Below are 6664 nucleotides of genomic sequence, written 5' to 3'. Positions count from 1 at the left end.
CCCCCATCCCCCATCCCCTACCTAGGGCAGCCTCTCGTCTTCTGGTCCCAGAACAGGCCACACGAACTCCCCGACCGTTGCTCCCCCTGGAAACAAGCCCCAGGTTGACCAGCAAGCCCGAGCGCCCCGGGCGGGGCCGCACCTGCTGGTTTTCTTGGCTCCTGGCCGCAGCGCCTCGCGAGGCTCTCAGCAGATGTAACCGGCGCGATCACGGGGACCGGGGACCGGGCTCAAGGCAGAGGCGCGGCACACCTGCCACAGCACGTCGCACCGCCTCGTTGTGCAGGAGCTGGCTGCCGCCCCAGAGCGGCTTTGGTCCTTCCTCTGGGGAGCCCTACGGCTTTGCAGCGTCACCTGCTCCATCCAGCCGGGCTCCCCGTGCCCCAGGGTTGAAGTGGAGCATGTTTGCCCGAGGCTGGCGCCGCCTCTGCTAACTCTGCGTGGCCCTCGCAGGCTTCAGGTCCAGACCCCTCCTCACACGGACCTGTCTTTTCGGAGTTACTCTGGAAGCCGTTCCTTCTTACCTACCTGCCTTCCTTCCTTGCCCCCACCCCCGTCCGGTCGCGGACTTGCGGACTTACCCCCGTCCCGTCGCGGACTTTGCCCCGTTTTGCTTGATTTTTGAAGCGCGTTTGCACCTTTTTTCACTCATGCTTCTTTCCAGTTCTAGGATTCTCTTATTTTATAAAGCCCCCGTCAGTCAGCACGTCCTGCTTCAGCACTTCAGACAGCGGTCGAGTTCGGGCTCTCTAAATGTTCCTTCCCGGAATAAACGCTTCCTCTGCCCCTCTCATTCTGGAGTCTTTCCCTAGCGGAGAGTTGGCAGTCTTGGGGGCAGAAGACTCATAAGCACGTGAAAGAGAATGAAACGAGACAAAGATACCTGACCTGTGTCGTGTTTTGAGCTTTCCCAACTGCCCTACATAAGCCTCTTATTGAATCCCAGCCATGTGGAAGGTCCCACTCCTTCCATACTCAGCCATCTCCTGTGGCTCGCCTTACATTTGGGGGGCCGGTGACTGAGCTAACGTTTACAGACTGTTTAATAACTGTGGGAGCCTCAGCACCTTCTGTCTCCCTTTCCCACCCCGGCACCATGACCGCTAAAGTGATGCCTTATGGGATCCATGGTTCCTTTCCTGGTTGCCTGGATTGGAGTCGTGGCAAAAGAATTCGCCAAGGAGCCGACCTGGTGGTGATGAACCCCTCCCTTGTGCTTGGGCTGATCCTCAGAAAGCCAGAAGGGTGTTAGACACTGGAAAGTGCCATGGAAATATAGAACCACTCCAAGATAAGGCATTGGAACAGGGCTTTGGAAGTTGGGAGAGATTAAAGATATTTGCTGTTTAGTTGTGTCTAATTCTTTGTAACCCTGTATGGGTTTAGGTTTTGGGCAAAGATGTCCAGCTCATTTTACACATGAGGAAACTGAGGCAAACAAGGTGAAGTGACTTGCCCAGGGTCACACAGCTAGTAAGTGTCTGAGACTAAGAGTCTTCCTGACTCCTAGATGCTCCTCCATCCCGTCGTTCCGACCTTGGTGACCTCCTCAGCTCCCATAGGTTTAATTGTTTTTATATGGGCGATGCCCAAACCCCTATATCCAGTCATAGTGCCTCAAGCCTCAGTGCTGCATCACCAACTGCCTTTTGGACATTTCTAATTCAATGTCAGTATAACTGCTCCAAATTCAACATGTCCAAAATAAAGCTGATCTTTTTCTTCAAACCTACCCTGATTTGGCATTTTCTCATTTGTGGCATGCTGTGATCCATAGGGTCAAAAAGAGTGAGACAGACTGAACGTTGGACAGTAACACAAGCTTCTGTGGAGGGCATTGCCTTGATTCTCATCTCCTGGGTTTGAACCCAAATCTTTGTGTCTCTCAGTCCACACCATCCCTCGTTTCTGGCCGAGTCTTGGTATCCACACAACCAGAATCTTTGCTTAGGCCCTTAGCTCCTCTCCCTGGCTATCACACTGGCCTCTTAGCCTCTCGGCTTCTAGTCTGCCCCACCCCAAAGCATCTCCCACAAAGCTGCCCAAGGGATCTTCCTTCTACACAGGTCTCATCATCTGACTCCTCCACACTCTATGTGATAAGGAGTTTCTTATTGATCTAAGATAAAATAGAAAAAACTTTTTCTTTTAAAGTCCTTTGCAGTCTGGTCCTGGCCTATGTCATCCTGGATATTGTTCTCCCACACTAAAATGCAGCCAAACTGGATGCTGGCCCTCGTGCTATCCTCCATCTCCTTCCTCCAGGCTTTTGCACTGGCTGGTCCCCATGCCTGGAATGCCTTTTCTCCTCACCTCTGCTTCTTAGAATCCTGTACTTTCAAGACTCAACACAAGTGCCATCTTCTCCTTGAATCCTTTCTTGACACCCCTAGCTGCTGGTTCTCCCCTCCTCCAAAACTACCTTGTATTTTGTATGCATTCCATATATATTTTCATTCCAGATATATTTATATATGCAGGTCTCCCCTGGTAGAATATAAACTTCCTGAGGTCAGGGACTTTCATTTTTATCACTGTATGCCAACATTATAAATACCCAAATTAAGTACAAAGGACACATGAAGGAAGATGCTATCTGCATCCAGAGAAAGAACTGATAAAGAGAAGTATGTAGAGAAGAAATTTGCAAGCATATACATATTTGTGTCTGATAATCATTTAATATCTTTTTTTTTTTTTGCTTTTTGGAGGGAAGGCAGAGCAATTGGGGTTAAGTGACTTGCCCAAGGTCACACAATTAGGCCTTTTTGGACCTAATTAAGCAGAAGAAGAGCCTGGACCTAACATACCTTGTTCTCAGAGTAAGGTCAGAGAATTCCTCTTCTTGGGCAACAAGGCCAGGTGGGGTTGACTGAAGAACACTTTTTTTTCTTGAATAATGGAACTTTCTCTTATCTTAATATTTTTACTTTATGGCATGTTAATGGTAAAGAAAAGATGTCCTGGGTTGTAACTGCAATCAATACTTTGTCAACTCTCTTATCTTATTGTATTTCCCACCTATTCAATTAAGAAAATTCCTTCTTCATACTATGGTTCAACATATATGGAGATCACAAATTTGAGTGACATAGAGACCCTGAGTTGGGAGCCTTCTCATTCCTTTTGTTAGGCAGTCAGATTCTCTGGCTCCAGTCAGATGTATCTGGCTGGCTTTAAGGGAACAAACAATCTGGATTTACACATCGCCTGGCCTGTGTGCCTCCTTTAACCAAACTTGCAGGTCAATATGTCTAATGGGAACCATTTCTGGGAGGGGGAGGGGAGGAAAGGAATTCCTATGGTAACTTTATTATATATTTTAAAAGAGACGGCAAGTTGTAAATAATAGATTCGCAGTTTCATGTGCAATCGTCTTTTTTTTTTAATGATACTATGTTATGGAAATGCTTGTTTTATTCCATAAATTAAAAATACAATAAAACATTTAAAGAGAAGCAGCCAGGTGACCCAGTGGATGGAGCACCAGCTCTAGAGCCAGGAGGATCTGAGTTCAAATCCAGCCTCAAACATTTAACTAGCTGTATGACCCTGGATAAGTCACTTAACCCTGATTGCCTAAAAAAAAAGTGGGAGGGGAAAGAGGAATCCCTTGAAGGGTAAGGTGTAAATGTTCACTGAAGAACAGAGTTGACCTGGTTAGAAGGGACCGTGGCTGGCTTAGGCACTCCCTTGAATCTAGGTTCAGGACAGCAGCTCATTGATCAGAGTGGGTCGCATAGGCAGAGACATCTCCCTGCTTGAGGAGGCAGATGGAGAGACCAGGGAAGACATAGAAGTCCCCAGAGTGGAGAGCAGTGCTGGGTTAGAAGTGAGGATGGGTGAGGAAAAGGAGACCTGGGTTAAGTGACTTGGGCAGGGTCACACAGCCAATTGAACATCAGAGCTGGGTTTCAAACCCAGCTGTTTCATGATCTGAAGTGCAAGGGTCTTTCCCTCGCTATCCAACCCTGTCACTGACAGCCCATAGATGTACTTGGCTTCAGCAATGCTCTCATCAGTGAAGACTCGTGTGCTCACACTCTCGGAGATGCTCTCCTTCATCATCCTCCACCCTCCTCCTTCATGTCCCACACCTGTGCTTAGATGCCCCTGGAGGTCAGCCCTCTCTGTTGGGCAAGCAGGTCAAGTAAAGCAGTCGATGAGTGTTTGTCAAGCCCTCACTACATGTCTGCATGTCAGGCACTGTCTAGGTCAGTGGTTTCTAGGCCCCTCGTTGTGCTGACTGACTTAAATCAGAGAATCACAGAATTAGGGAAGTAAAAGGGACCTCAGCAGCCTCTACCTAGCTAGTCCAATTCAGGCATAAAAGGAAGCCTGATGGGTGGCTGCATCCTCTGCTTGGAGGCGGCCCATTCTACTGGACAGCTTCCATTGGGAGGAGGTTTTTTCCTGATGTCAAGCCTAGAGTTGCATCTTTGCAACTTACCCTCACAATTCCTGCTTCTGCTTTCTGGGCAGAACAAATTAGAACAAATCTAATTACTCCCCCACAGGACAGCTCTACAAATACTCCACAGCCATCATATCTCCTTCAAGTCTTCTCTTTTCAAGGCTAAACATTCCTAGTTCCTTCAACTAACCCTTAGAAGGCCTGGACTCCAGGACCTTCCCCATCATGGTGGCCTCCTCTGAATACTCTATAGATGATTAATATCCTTCCGAAACAGTGATACCACGAACTGACCTCCATACTCTGAATGAAGTCAGGGGATAGTGGAACACAGGGGGACAATTACTACCTGCTTCAGCAGAAGTGAGGACTTCCTAATGTAGCCCAAGATCCCCCCATGAGCTTTCCCGGCTGCCCCAATCCACTGCTGAATCCCATCAAGCTCGTCATCTACCAAGACCCCAGATCTTCCTTCAGAACAACCGCTGTCCAACCCAGCCTCGTCCACCTTATGCTTTTGAAGTTGATTTTTTTTAATCCAAATGTAAGACTCTATATCTATTATCTCTATTTAATTTCATCTTCTTAGAGCCCACCCAATGGTCAAAATGCCTTCAGATCTTGGTTTTGTCGTCTGCACGTGGGATGATTGTAACATCTATGCCTCCACCCAGATCTTTGAGAAAAACATCAGCCAGCACAAGAGCAAGCACAGATCCCTGGGTCACCCACTGGAGACTTCCTGCCCCACCGACACAGAGCCATTAACAAGACTCTTGGTTGAGGTTCCCCATCCAACAGATTCTAAGTCCTTGTGACTGAATTCTCATGTAATCCCCATGTCTCCCTCTTCTCCACAAGCAGAGATATGAGAAGGTTGGGGTGTCAGGGAGTAAGTAGGGATAAGAAGACTGGAAAGGTGGGAGGGAGCCGGTGATGAAAGGCTTTGAATGCCAGAGGTTTTCGTATTACATCTTGGAGTCAACAGGGAGCCCCTGGAGCGTATCAAGTACAGGGCAGGGGGTGACATGATTGGCACTGCGCTTTAGGAAAATCCCTTTGGTGTTTGAATGGAGGATGGACTGCAGACAGACCCACCCCTAGGCTATTGGGATATTCCAAACACAAGGTGATGAGGGTCTGTACCAGGTGGAAGCAGCATCAGAGGAGAGAAGGGAGCTTTGAGAGATGTTGCAAAGCTGAAATCAACAGGCCTTGGCACCATATTGGTGGAATGAGAGATCATGAGAAATCTAGGCTGGCTCCTAGGTTTTGAGCTGAGAGACTGAGAGGAAGGTACTGTCCTCCATAGTAAAGGGAAGGTGGGAGGGGGGCGATTTTAGGGCAGAAGAGCACACGTTCTGTTTTTGGACTATTGAATTTAAGCTATAGACTGGACATGTTTGAAATATCTGAAAGGCAGGTAGAAAGATGATATCAAGAGTCAGTGGAGAGATTGGGGCAGGAAAGGTAGATCTGAGAATCCTAAGCATAGAATCATTAAATCACCAAGTGAAGCAGGACAGAGGGAGAAGAGAGGATGGCTCAGCACAGAGGCCAGAAGGACACCTCTGGTCAGAGGGTGGGATGTGGAGAAGGATCCAGAGACAGAGAAGGGGTGATCAGAGAGGGAGGAGGAGAACCAGAAAGGGGGGGGGCGTGTCTGAAAAGTCTGGAGAGAAGAGTATCAAGGAGGAGAGACTGATCAACAGTGTCAGAGGCTGCAGAGAAGGCAAGGAGAATGAGGATTGAGAAAAGGTCACTGGATTTGGCAATGAAGAAGAGGTCATCGGTAACTTTGGAGAGGGCAATTTTGGTAGAATGATAAGGAGAGAGAGAGAAGAGAGACAGTGGGGGCACCCAGTGGAGATGGCCTTTTGGAGGAGTTTAACCACAAAGAGCACAAGAGACATAGGATGATAGTTATGGGGAGATGATAGGTTGAAGTGAAGGGTTTTTTCAGGATTAGGCATGTTTGGAGGCAGGGAGAGATGGAAAAGAAGGGACAGCATGAGGTGACATGGGGTAAACTGCTGGAGGAGACAGGATGCAATGGGCTCGATTGTTGGCTTGGCCTTGGTTGGAGTAAGGCTACCGTGGGACACAGGAGAAGAGAGGGCAGAAGGCATCCGAAGGCACCATGCCCTGAGCCATCCTGGGGATCTGCCCCATGCTAGAGATCATGGTTCAGTCATTTCCAACGGAAAAGTCATTCTCATTTGCAGAGAAAACAGAACCCCCCAAATCAAG

The sequence above is a fragment of the Petaurus breviceps genome, unplaced genomic scaffold, assembly GCF_028583685.1.
Source record: "Petaurus breviceps papuanus isolate PSGF00001 unplaced genomic scaffold, PetGlider_PUasm1.0 90721, whole genome shotgun sequence".
Taxonomy (NCBI): domain Eukaryota; kingdom Metazoa; phylum Chordata; class Mammalia; order Diprotodontia; family Petauridae; genus Petaurus; species Petaurus breviceps.
The sequence above is the reverse complement of the archived record's forward strand: the minus strand, read 5'-3'. Positions refer to the sequence as shown.